Genomic DNA, 14,357 nt, shown 5'->3' on the forward strand with positions numbered 1-14,357 from the left:
CCTGTGTGTCCTTAAAGTTAACAACAATGCAGTCCCCCGATATGTCTTTATTCCTTCTGCCCACCCAGCTGACTCTCCGAACAAACAGAATTTTAGTATGGATATAAGGAGGGAGTGGTCGATTAGTATTGAGCCAGTGCATTGTTTTGTTCTTCAGCTCATGGTATGACTCAGTGGTTTTTCCTTCCAAGCCAGGTACCCCCGTCAGTATAATAACATATGGTGAAGATTCTGGTGGAAGGTCTAAAATGGGTAGCTTGAGGACATCACCTTGGATGGAATCAGATCTATTTTCTGTTACATTTATGTTCTGTACCATGACATTTTTGGCTTTTGCATTGACGTCAGAAGATTTCTGCGGGGGCTTTTCTCCTGTATGTAAAGTTTTAGGACCACTAACACTTGTAGTATTTTCAATACAAACAATATCCTCGCATTTGTCCCGGGATAATCCCGGGTGCCGATCCAGAGAGGGCATAAACAAGGAGGAAAAGGTTTTCTCTTTTGGGTTGCTTACAAGGTTAGCAGGGGGAGGATGTTCACAGAGCTCTCTAAGTAAATCTGCCTTCAATGATTGATTGAATTCAAGATTAGTTAAGGCGATCTGTTCTAGTTTCTTAAGACGCTCCTCTATCTTAATAAGTCTATCCAGGATCGGGCGGGTTGAGTGTTCAAAAACTTTCCTTATTTTTTAAATAAAAACCATCATCTGGTTGCCTGGTTAGATCTGAAGTTGCTTCAGTCAAAGATTGGTCAACAGCACCCAGAATATTATTAGGTGCAGGTTTAGTACTTTTAGGTTTTGTCGTTCTGAATTGACTCCCCTTTTTCCCTCGCGGGGCAGCCTTCTGTTTTGGTATAGCTCCTGAAATTAAGGCAGAGGAGGGGGAGATAACCTCAGAATTTGCGTGTATTTGTGCCTGGGTAGATACGCCTTCTGATTGGTTGGTCACAACATCAGCCAGAGTAGTTACAGGCCTAGTTGTGCTTCTAGCATCTTTACCCCTCTTTCTTTCCAAGGTTAAGTCCGTACTGATATCAATGCTTTCGCCCTCACTAATCGTGCAATCAGTTAAAATAGGATTTATGGTATTTACCTCAGGTGTAACGGATAGAGCAATTTTCCCTAAGGATGAACGTTTGGTGGTAAGAGGATCCAACGAGAGACGACGCTCTGTGAGATCTATTTCTCGTTCTAATAAATTAGCAGCTCTTACAATAAAGTTGTCCAAAGTTCCTGCCATAGAGGTGCCAACTACGGTACTTTTGACCCTAGACATTCCTCCCACCGTTTTCATAATAGTAGCTTCTATCAATTATACTACGAAAATGCACAGGGGGTAGCCCAGCCCAGCGTCTCCAGTCTCGAACGGCCTAAAACGGCCCGCTCTTTGCCCGGTCTTCGCCCCGAGCTGCGTCCCGTGCGCGTCCCGCTAGCGCGTGCAGTCAGGGGACTTATATTAATGGAAGATCAGAAAGGAGGCGTGGTCGGGAAGAGCAACCAGCTGTGCTGGATGAATTTGGCAGAAAGCACCCTGGTCCTCGCAGTCCCGGAAATCAAGGCCCCCACAGCGTCCCTTCAAAATGCAGCACAAGCGACCCCACAGGTCTGGTTACACGAGCAAGGTGAAATTCCGACTCCAATATATAGAGTTGACGCCTACGAGCGGCACCCGCGAGGCGTAGAGTAGCAGAGGGAGGCGGGGTCAGGAAGAGCAACCAGGTGTGCTGGATGAATTCGGCAGAAAGCACCCTGGTCCTCGCAGTCCCGGAAATCAAGGCCCCCACAGCGTCCCTTCAAAATTCAGCACCAGCGACCCCACAGGTCTGGTTACACGAGCAAGGTGAAATTCCGACTCCAATATATAGAGTTGACGCCCACGAGCGGCACCCGCGAAGCGGGTGCCGCGAGGCGTAGAGTAGCAGAGTGAGGCGGGGTCAGGAAGAGCAACCAGGTGTGCTGGATGAATTCGGCAGAAAGCACCCTGGTCCTCGCAGTCCCGGAAATCAAGGCCCCCACAGCGTCCCTTCAAAATTCAGCACAAGCGACCCCACAGGTCTGGTTACACGAGCAAGGTGAAATTCCGACTCCAATATATAGAGTTGACGCCCACGAGCGGCACCCGCGAATCGGGTGCCGCGAGGCGTAGAGTAGCAGAGGGAGGCGGGGTCAGGAAGAGCAACCAGGTGTGCTGGATGAATTCGGCAGAAAGCACCCTGGTCCTCGCAGTCCCGGAAATCAAGGCCCCCACAGCGTCCCTTCAAAATGCAGCACAAGCGACCCCACAGGTCTGGTTACATGAGCAAGGTGAAATTCCGACTCCAATATATAGAGTTGACGCCCACGAGCAGATCAAACCAGGCCCTGCTGAAGTTTTACCTTCTCAAGCTGAGCTAAGTGCCCTGTTTGCTGGAAAGACAGTCGCCGGGAGCAAGTACAGCATTGCCAGCAATGATCCTGCGAGCGCAAAGATTCAGCCCATTGTCGCAGATGGCAGACGTGGCCTCACGATTGTGGGTGTTGCTCCTTCGAGCGAGCAGCACAGTCCCTGTTCACACTCACAAAGAGCCCAAAAGCTAGATTTCAGGGGCTCAGGAGCAGTAGGCGATGGAAGCAAATGCAGAACCCACTTCTGAGCTTGTAGGGGACACCTCAGACACAGGTAGGACTCACATAAGGCAGAGTCCAGCAGCACTAGCAGAATTGTAGGGAGTCTTTTCTCTCTCTGAGACTTCAGAAAACCAGAGGCAAGCCAGTAAGCCCTTGGAGATCACTTGTGGGGAGGTCAGAGTCCTTCCAGCAGAGTCAGGGAGCACCAGGCAGCAGGGCAACAAGCAGAAAAGCAGTCCTCCCAGAAAAGCAGTCCAGTTGAGCCCTTTAAGCACTCAGCAGTCCTTCTAATAGAGGTTGAGTTCAAGATCCAAAAGTGTCTAATTTGTTGGGGTCAGAGGCCCAGTATTTATACCCAAAAGTTCCTTTGATGTTGGGGGTGACTTCACAAGAACTCCCTGAAGTGCACAGGATCCCTTTCAGCCTAGTCCTGTCTACCAGGCTAACACTGGGTGATAAATCAGTGCTTTGTGTGAGGACAGGCCACAACCTATTCAGATGTACTTGTGAGCCACCTCTCTCCCTTCATGCCCAGGAAGGCTCTTCAGAATGCAGATGAATGCAAATGAGTGCTCAGAATGTAGAATAGCCTCACTTTCCTGTGTTTGTGTCTGAAGGGAATACAGAAAGTGGAGCTGTCACCCAACCCAGACATGTATTAGAGTCAGGCACAAAGAGCAGAAAGTACAGAGAAATGTCCACTTTATAAAAGTGGCATTTCTAATCCAATAATGTTAAGTACAACTTCACCAGTAAGGAGGATTTAATATTACCATTCTAAGCATATCAAACATGAAAAAGATAGTCCTCTCTGATCAGGAATTACAGCTTAAACATATATTAAGGAATTCCCAGTATTGGCCTATGACAGTGGTAGACCTCACAGTAGTGAAACACGAAATAGATTGTCACTACCAGGATATGTAAAACATAAAGATACATGCCCTACCTTTTACCTAAAAGAAGCACCCTGCTCTTTGGTTACTTAGGGCCTACTGTTGTGTTTCGATTTAGATGTCCGTACATTGGTTTTCCTAAATCATGTCCTTATATAGGCACAATTCGTATTGCCCTTATTTAGGCATAGAATCCCAGTCCTTATTTAGGCATTAGCCATGCTATCCAAATGCAGGCATGGTCACCTACATCTGTCCATCCCCACGTCACAACGAGTTCTTCGAAACCAGACCGTTAAGCCTTTGGGACTTTCCCTAGTTAGGATTATTGATTTCGCCAAGAACTCATCTATTATGCATGAACTACTATTCCTTGGGGGCTCATTCATGGCGTCTTCCTCTGCCCAACTTTACGTCAATGCTAACATTCCTAAGCACCTTCCAGGTATAAATATACTTTCCCTTACCATGGCAAACCACGGGTCAGCTGCACAAACGAATATCCACTTTTTAGCCTAAGTTATTTATGTATGTGTATATGAATATATGGCATAGCTAGAAGACAATGCTGTTGCAGTATTATTTCATCTTACTGCTTACGCTGAATGCATTATATCTCGCATACTGTCTTGCGATTGTAATAGCTCATATCTCTTACACGAGGAACAAGAATATTCAATAGATCCTTTTTTTGAAACGCCCGTCTATCTATTTCTGTGTAACTCTGAAGAAACTAAGCATGCACGATTGACTGAGGGAAACTGTTATCTGTTGTTTCCACGATTCTGAGACATGTTCCGATTCTAAGGGAAGCAAAGTTGTCATGTTTATGCGGTTGCCAGAAACTACTCCCTTCTTGTTTATTCAAGGAGATTCTAGTGGCCTCTGAGTTAGCTGGCACACAAAGTAAATACGTGTAATGTACTCGATAGAGGCATACTGACCTCAGTCCTATGCCACAACTATAGTGTATATTATTCCAATGCGCAGAGCCTATAAGGGAAATATAAACTACACTACACTACCTTAGGGGTGACCTATATGTTATAAAAGGGGAGTTTAAGTGTTGGAAAGTAGTTTTAAATGCCAAGTCAAAGTAGCATTAAAATAGACATACTGGCACTGCAGTGTCAGGCTTGAGGCAGGTTTGAAAGGCTACTTGTGTGGGTGGCAGAATCAGTGCTGCAGTCCACTAGTAGCATTTAAACTACAGGCCCTGGGTATATGGTATACTACTTTACAAGTGCCTTACCAGTACAACAAATATGCCAATCAGTTATACACCAATGTCATCATGGTTAGGGAAGAAGAACATGCACGTTAGCACTAGTTAGCACTGGTAAACTGCTGAGAGTCCTAAAGTCAACAAAAAGAATCAGCAATAATGGGAGGCAAAAGGCAAAATATTGGGGGAAAGACCACCTTAACGATGACAGATCTAACATGCACTTTAAAGTTATTTTGAATATGCAAGTGACGTTTTGCTAATTTAGTCTGCTTCTATTTGCCGCTTTTTGTAATATGATTTATATGATTAGTTAGTGTTTTATATTGTGTTTTGTGACATAATTGTAATATATGTTAGATTGCAATACATTTATTTATCAGTATTAGTGAGCAACTTTTAATTTTTTTGTGGGTTATTGACTGATAAATATATTACTCTCAATAGGTATTACAATTAGATGGGTTTTGAAGCCTTTTGTTTGTGTTGTTTTTGTTAGATAGTTTGCTTAGAGGATTTTTTTTAATTGTCATGTTAAGGTGGTGTACACCTCTTGTTGTTTACAAAGAGATTTGCTTTACATTGTAATATTATGTATATCTCTTGGTCTATTTAGGTTTAAATTGGTTTACTGGTTGTTCTATTCTCAGTTGTTGGCAGCTTTGCTGCTTTTTGAGGAATTCTGGGATTTTTCACAGGGTTGAATGACTTTTGCCTAATGAGGCTAATGAGGAGTGCCGTCCTTCTTCTGCATTGCTGGTTTTAAATGGTTAATTTATTGAACTGTCATAGATGTTCCACCATGAAATTTGAAACTTAGATTGACATCTGTGCCCAGAGATGTGCAGACTTCCAACCGAAGTGTCTTCCAAAGTTTCTTGTCCATGGTACTATGGGGATTCCATTAGTAAATTGTAATGGTGATCCACTCCTGTAACTGGTATGTATACTGGGGCTACCAGTTTGCTAATTGTACGTCAAACTAGATGTTTTTTGCATATTACAAAAATGCTTTGATTAAAATGGTAATAACAGCCTTGTATGCTTTTGTTTTGGTAGGTTTTTTGTATTGTTTGTATCATTGGTCAACAGTGATAATAGTTTTCTAAGGGTAACAGTTGTTAGTATGTAATTTAATCTCCTTTAAAAGTTCACTTATGTTGTACTTTGTTTATTAGGTACATGTGCATAAATAAGGGGTATGTTAGTTTATTGATGCTCTCCATGTATGGTATATATGTGTGTTAATATTGGAGGGCAACTTTTTGACATTCCAGCCATCAGCCACATAGCATATTTTGTCAATCCAAGTAAATTGTTTTGTCTGGCATAAATGATTATTCTCTTATCACCCTTTTTATTGTCATCATAGAGAAATGGCTCCTCATGGTGCGTTAATGCAATATGCATTGGTATGTAAATGCCTTGATAACTTTTAGGAGCAGCAGGAGTTTGGCTTGTGGCTTCCAAGTATTACATAAATGTATACTGTTATGACATTTTAAAGTGTTGAATAATGATTTTGTACTTGGACTTGAACTTTTGGCTTTCCTGGTGCCTGCTATTAATATATTTGTGTTAGATTTTGCAGGTACTTGTCCTTTTATGTGTTCTGAGACAATAGGCAATTTATTTTTGAATATACTGCTTGTGATTTCATGAGGGCTACAACTTACTTGTTTTAGGTCTTCTAATGCATGCATCTCTGTTACATTTTGGGGGTGATAGTGCTCTCTCTCATTAATTAGTATGCCATCTTTCATTGCGGCTTGCACATAACATGCATTAGCTTAATACTTAGTACACTTCCAGTTAACATTTTTGTTGCTTGTACTTTCTTTGCTGTATGTCTATCCCAAGTAGGAGGGCACTTGGTTGCCTTTCTACAAGGTAATATATCTGACTCTTTCTGCCATCGTTTCTGAAAATGGTAGGATTATATACAAATTAATGTATGTTACAGGTTTAAATGTTTGTTTTCATAAAGAGAGAAATCCATTTTAATTATTACATTTTAATCTTAACTTTTTACATTTTAAGGGACTGGCTTTTGGGATTATTTAGCTTGACTTAATTTATATTTGTGTTTCTTGAGTAAGACATTTGTCCGGGTGCTTTGTATGTCTGTAGTGTGTTTTTTTGGTTTTGAGGTGTATCCTATTTTTGGAGACATAATTGAAAATTTTGATATCAGTTTTTTTTTTAGAAATGTATGTCAAAGCAGTTTTGTTAACTAAGTTAGCACTTTTTATTAAATAGTACTTACTTTAAATTGTTTGCTGAGAGTTTTGTAAAAGGTAGCTCAAAGTTTTATCCTGGATATCTAGCAGAATTTAATCTTTTTCTAGTTGTGGCTTTTTTTGCTGCAAAATGTTCTCTGTTTTATAGCACTTTTTATAGTGGTTTGTTAATTAGTTAAGGAGTATTATTGATCATTTTGTTTCATGCTGAATGGTATTGATTACGTTGTGTACATTTTGAATTTATTTTCAGTTTGTGTCTTATTTGTAGATGGTAATTTTGATACTAGACTGTAATTAAGATGCTTTTCTATATCTATGTATATGTACCATGAGACAATTATGGGTGAGTAGTTGTGCTATACAAGCCATTGATTGATTGATTGTGTGTATGAGTGTGTTTGCTTTAGATATTACCATTAAATGCGTGCATGTTTAATCTTGCATTATTTTATGTGAATATTTTTTCAGTCTAATCAAAGGTTGATACTTTTTTCTTTTTTACTTTGATTCTTTATTATTTGATAAACAATGCTTAAATTTAGTGTTGTTGTTTTTAATATTAAACTATTTTTATTGATTTTATATAAATATTTATAATGGGCTTTTTGGATTTGTAAATATAATAGGTGATAATTTGATAGAAAGTATTGATCTTAACAATATTTTAGTAGGTTTGTTTTTATTTAATGTTTGAGCAATATTTGATTGTCAATATTCTTGATTTAGATAATCTTGATTTTAGATGTTTTTGATAGCAATGTTTGTATTAGCAATCATTTATTAGCTGTTTACCAATAAGAGAGCGATATTTTGGAATTAAATATTCTTTTCCAATAGTGTGGTAAATTGATCAAATCCTTTGCAATATTACATCTTGCAACCTTCAGAACTGAGGGCTGTTTTTGCAACTCAGTTTGATAGAACATTATTCCATTGCTCTAAGTTCAAACTTTAAGTACAATAATTAGATGCTTGAGATAATTTTCATAGCAATTTATCATGGCCGTGCTCTGATTGTATTTAAAAGCACTACATGCCTAAATGCATAATGCAAGTGTACGCTTCACTATTTCAGGTGAATGCTTTTTATACAAGTGAATAAAAATCTAAAAATGTCAATATAGATGGATGTTCATGATTGGGTATTGAAATAGACTTCCTGACATTTGCAGCCACTACATGCTGCTTCTAAGTCAAATATGGCAACTACAATGTTAGGGTGTTTTGCGTAGTAATTGAAAGAAAGTTACGGAAAAGTATACCAAACACCAGCACATTAATATTTTCAAATGCATTGAATTATATATCTGCAATATTTGAATTAAGCATGTAACACAGATGATAAGTAGAGAACAGATTCTGACAAGACTGCAATTATAACTACAAATGCAAGTACATAATATTGAGCAATGCAGGGGCACTCATTGTGTAAATACATTTCTATTTTGTGTGTGTTTTAGATATGATAATTAATTTGTAAGTAATTAATGGCTTGGCTTATGTTTTTGGAACTACACATCTGCATTTACAGTTCACGATATACAAATAATTACAAGGTTGTGTTGCTTACAAGGATAATTAGATCAATACAGAAATGTAGTCTTGTGTATTTCTTTTTTAAACAAATTGAGGAAATATGGATTTTGTGATCAGTTATGTCCCCTATCGTAGACCCCAACGGCTCCATGTGCATGCTATAAGTACATGTATGTTCCCTCCTACTCCAGTTTTGAAGACGCAAATATATGTGCGTCCACCGTCAACATGTCCTCTTTCAGATCCGCCATGAATGGGTCAGATATTCCATTCCTAAGTATGAAAGGCCACCGACTTTATATGGTTCACTTTCCACATTTTACAGATTCAGGCGAGTAGGCCCGAATTTTGTCATCAAGCCTTTTCCTGCCTTCTGCCTCTGAAAGCTCCAGTCTGAGCCCGCATCTGTGACCATGAACTTTGTCCTACTCCCTGCGCGGCTAACGGTGCCTGATCCAGCCAGTTGCCTGCCAAAAACTGTATTTCACCTTCAAGATTATCCGATGCATTCCTGTCTAGTAGTTTAGGTAAACATTCCTCCAGCTACCGTGCAAAGGGGCCAGGCCTCGCTGTCCTCATGCAAGTAATTCATAGCCCCGTTACCATGGAATATTCCTACTCCCTCGCATCTAGTGTAGACACTTAGACGCTTGTACACGCACTAACAGTCAGTATAGTCAGTATAGAATAAGATTCTATCCTAAGAGACCTCTCTTTTTGGATAACACAGTTCTTTAAACATAGGATGTTAGATATGATTTGGGATTAGGTTGACATAACCCCAGACTTCTGTCTCCACATGTAGAGCTAAATGTCAAGTCCCCTTCACCCTCTAGTTGCACGTCAATCACACGTCATGCGGCTGCGCGCGCATCTCTGCCAACTATTTCTGCTGACATTGCAGGATTCTTTTATGGATCCACCCACTTGTGACATCATGTTTAATGACGTATTTCAGTTACACCCATGTTTACGCCTCTATTAGTTACGTATACACAGTTTTTCTGCATTATCAGCTGTCACGCCTCTTGCATCTGTTTCAATGTAATGTATTTTCTATAAAACTGCCTATCTGTCAATAATATATGCTCCTTCCTTCCTGAACTTTCGTGGTGATGGAATAGAAGGCCCACAATTCGAATTGTCTTCCTTTGTATAGGAATAAAACCTTTTAAAACCTCTAATACCACGGATTCTGCCTCTTATATTTACTGAGTTATTCTTGATAGACTTTACCGCATAAAAAATAGTACCGGTAACGAAATATTTACCACATAAGTTGGCGCCCGAACAGGGACACTTTCTCATCTCACGCGCCGGCGGTGCGTTGCAGGCCCGGTCTCCTGCCACAGCTGAACGGAAAAAAACGCGTATCTACAGGATTTCCTGTGTCTCCTTCCGGCCAAGCGGGGACGACTGAGGCTGCGATCAACACCCAGACGAGGCGGTGAGAAGTGCGAAGTATCCCGACCAGAGCCTAGCTGAGAGAGCAAGATCCGAGGTATACAGAGACCCGCCAGGTTCTGAAGTTCCGAGTCCAGTCGAGTCGAGTCCAGTCCGGTCCAGTTTCAGTTCCGTTCCGAGGCCTTCCGTTCCGAGCTACCCGGTGAGTACCATTACCGGGGAGGCATTTAACGTGCACATAGTCTGTGCCGGTCAAGACGGGTTTGGGTACACAAATCCGGTCTGCACTGTTTTAGCAGTGTATCTGTACTGTTTAGCAGTATATATAGTATGTCTTGCATATAAATAAGTATTATCTAGTGTCAGTATTATGTCAGTAACCAGTTTTCTATTAGTTATCATTGTTCGTAAAACTGTTAAGTATTAAATGTTTTAAAATATGTTCTATATATTGTGGTGTGAATGACTGTTCATTATTGTGTTTTTGTATAAAGTGTGTTCTAAGTAATAAGGTCTAAAAATGCCGCTCTTTTCGAAACTAAGACAGATCAAAACCAGAAAAGGTGTACTCGAAGAAGCCGTTCCCATCCCACCTAGGGACACTCCAGGGTACTTTATGTATCATAAGCATGGCCTAGATGCCGTATTATTTCTTGATTTATGGGTGGATTACACCAAAGAATTACCAGAGAGTCAGAGATGGCCCGCAGCGGGGACCTGGGATGCAAATTGCATCATGAGAGTAGAAGAAGAATTATGGAAAAAGAAAGCCAGACAGTCACAGAAAGATGCCATTGAATTATGGCGTAAAGAATCATATAGACGTACAGAAAAAGCACTCAGACAGGAAGATAAGGGTAAGGAGAATTCAAATAAAGTCCGAGAAAATCTGTTAATTGAGGAAGGTACCCGAGTAAAATCAGAACAAATAGATAGACAAAGAAACGCCCTTATGAATGGTATGTATCCACTTCTGGCCGAAGGGTTACCTAAGGCTACTCCGGAAATACTAAAAGACTTGCCACCTCCATTGTTTCCGATAAAAGCACATCCCAAGGGACATCCCAGAACCGCAGAAGATGTTTTCCTTTCCCGCTATTTAGATGACGCAGCTCCCGAGTATGCTAGTACCGCACCACATAGACCGCTTGCCGATGATGCTCATCGCCAAGAGCATTCGTCTGTACCTCCGCAACAACACGTTTCGACACACATTCCGACAAGCACATCTGTTTCCACCGCTTTTCCCGCAACGACGGTTGCTGTCTCACCCTCAACAAATCCTTTCACGTCCAGCACCCCAGACGGTGCTACAGGAGGTACGACAGACATTTTTTCTACGCCACACAGAGGAAATAAATTTTCCCTTAGAGAATTAGCACACCAACGTACGCCCAAACTAGCAACTCCCGACATGCTTAAGGAACTTCTAATAGATTGTAGATATGATCCTGTGCCCGGTAAACGGGACGAAATGCTGCTGTCATCATTAAGTATTAGACGAGCTGCAATATATTTAACGAAGCTACCAGGAATGGCTACCCATTTAGAAAATATATATCACTTTGTCCAGTCAGGGCGAGGTCCTGAAAGTATTAGCAGAGCCATGGAGTACCAGAAAGCGGAGGTACAGGGACAACTGTTACGTTTCCTCATAAACTGTGTAATCAGAAATCAAGACCGGCCTGGGGTAAATCCGGAAGAAATGCAAAAACTTGTCATTTGGGGCCAGAATATATCAGAAGGGAGACATGATAAACAGTTATGTATAGTAGCTATGTACCGAAAGATCCGCAAAGAAGTAGAACGAATACACGAAGAAAGATTAGAGGTAGACGCCGCTGACCTAAACAGAGAGGAGGAGGAGCAAGAATCAGAGCAAGTAGACACGATAGCTTATGTAAGTAAAGGAAGACCCCATAATAATACCAGAGGTCTTAACGACACAATACGTCCAATACGTCCAGAATATAATAGACATCTTCCAAACCCTATGCTAAATACAAAATCCCCTGAACACTTATTCCAAGCCGCTGATAAATTACTCCGAGATCGAAGGGGGTACCACGTGCTCGATTCCATGGACGAACAAGAATTAGCCAGGTCAGCAGTACAATGGGCTGACAGTCCCGGCGAATACAATGATGATGTACTTGCACACACGTTTCTGAATCTAGACCCATATGAACAGCGTTTAGCTAGTATATATATGATTCAACACCTCCTTATATTATATAAAAGCCAACACTCCGATCCAGGACCCTTACCTGACATATTGACAGAACTACTCACGAACATATGGAGAGGGTCAGGTACTGATTTGATTAAGGAAATTCTAGAATCCCGAAATCAATATTTAAATTTCGTATGCCCAGAACACGTTCCAGTTCCCATAATGGGAAGAAAAATGTATCACATAGATAGACAGAACCCGTTACGCGAAGTACACCCAATTAGAGGTGCCGGTGATAACTTTACACGCGTGTTTGTGTACACGCCTATAACTAAACTGGAATTATTAGAAATGAAGAAAGTAGTACCCAGTCATGACAAAGATCCAGCAGGTTTCCACCGTGAGATAAAAGACATGTTACTCATGGAAGAGTATACCTACCCCGACATTATGAAAATATTAAAAGTCCTATTACCCGCAGGTGTTTATGAAAAACTCAAAGAAAAAGAATGGGAGGTAGGAGACCAAAAGATAGATTGGACAGCATTAGAAAACGAAGAAAAGGCCCGAGCTGCAGGAGCAGGGCTTGGGGAAAAGACTACAGCACTAGCAGGGCTACTAGTGCAGGTACTGCCACGTTTATTAACTACGAAAAAGGAAGACTGGGGTGCAATCTCAGCCTGTAAACAAAAACCAGATGAAGACACTAGTGATTTCTATTCCCGATTTGAAAAATGTTTTAGTATAAATAGTGGCATAAAAGCCAGTAGTGAGTCATATCCACATCTGTTTGTGACAAAATTAGTTGAAAATTCTCTGCTACAAGTCAAGAATAGAGTATTGAAATTCGAAAGTACCTGGCAAGGTAATACCCCATCGCAGATGCTACAGATGTTACAATATCATCACAATAGAATTAGAGAAGAACAAGAACACAAACAAAGACGTATGAAAGATACGAAAATGAAAATGCTTGTTGCACAGTCAGTTCCAGCCGATAGTCATCAAAAGGGTGATTCCGCAAGTCCTGCAACAGGGACATGCAACTATTGTAAACAACGAGGTCATTATATACACGATTGTCCAGTCCTGAAACATAATATTGCGACAGGTAGAACTCAGGAGAGACCACGTCCACCTAGACAGGATCAGAATCAACAATAAATCCCTCAGCATGCACAACCTAGGTTAGCTCCGCAACAATTAGCTCCGCAACAGGCAGCTCCACAACAGATCGTAGCACCACCACAAGCGCAGCCTATTGCTGCAACACAAGCGACAACACAACAGATGTATCAGTATGCACAAGCAGATTATCCCGATTATCAGCGATACTCATGAGATAGCCTAGAGAGGGAAGTTGGCTTACCCCTTATTGAGGTTCCTGTAGACCAAGAGGGACCTTATGTACATAGTGAACTATTAGGGGAAGACAGAAAGTTTTTACTTGATACAGGGGCAAGCAGAACAACTATAAGACGCAGTGAAGTTCCAGGGGCACCCCTCTCAGGCTCACAGAATATTTCCCTTGGATTCTCAGGAAAACCTATAATTAATGACGTAACACAACCTCTTGCACTCACAGTAGGTCCATTGACACGTACTACAGATTTATTGCTTACTAAATCATGTCCAGAAAACTTGTTAGGTATAAAAACATTGAAAGCTCTAGGAGCTATTATATGTTGTTCTCCGGAAGGAGTACGACTATTTTTACGTGACTTTAAAGGTCACTACGTATCCAGAGATATGGATCACCGACTGCAGAATTTACCTACACATTTATGGGCACAAGGCCCCACTGATGTTGGTTGCATGAACATTACACCATATCGAGTTACACTGAAAACAGGAATAGTACTACCACGAATGCGACAATACAAGTTACCACCAGATGCTGTAGTGGCTTTACTGCAAATCATTGACGAGCTCATTGCACAAGGAGTGGTTGTCGAAACCGACTCCAATGTATGTAATTCTCCGATAATTCCGATTCTTAAAAGAACGGATCCAAAAGCTCCACCAGTATATCGATTAGTTATTGATCTGCGCGAATTAAATAAATGTATTGTACCACAATACCCTGTGGTCCCAGATATCTCTTCATTACTCACAGCTATTGACTCAGAAGCAACGTTTTTCACTGTAATTGATCTCAAAAATGCTTTCTTTAGTGTCCCAATCGATCCGGAAAGTCAATATTTGTTCGGATTCAGTTTAAATGGACGAAGTTTTAAATTCACACGCGCACCTCAAGGATTTACAGAAA

This window comes from Triturus cristatus, chromosome 8, assembly GCF_964204655.1.
Source record: "Triturus cristatus chromosome 8, aTriCri1.1, whole genome shotgun sequence".
Lineage (NCBI taxonomy): Eukaryota > Metazoa > Chordata > Amphibia > Caudata > Salamandridae > Triturus > Triturus cristatus.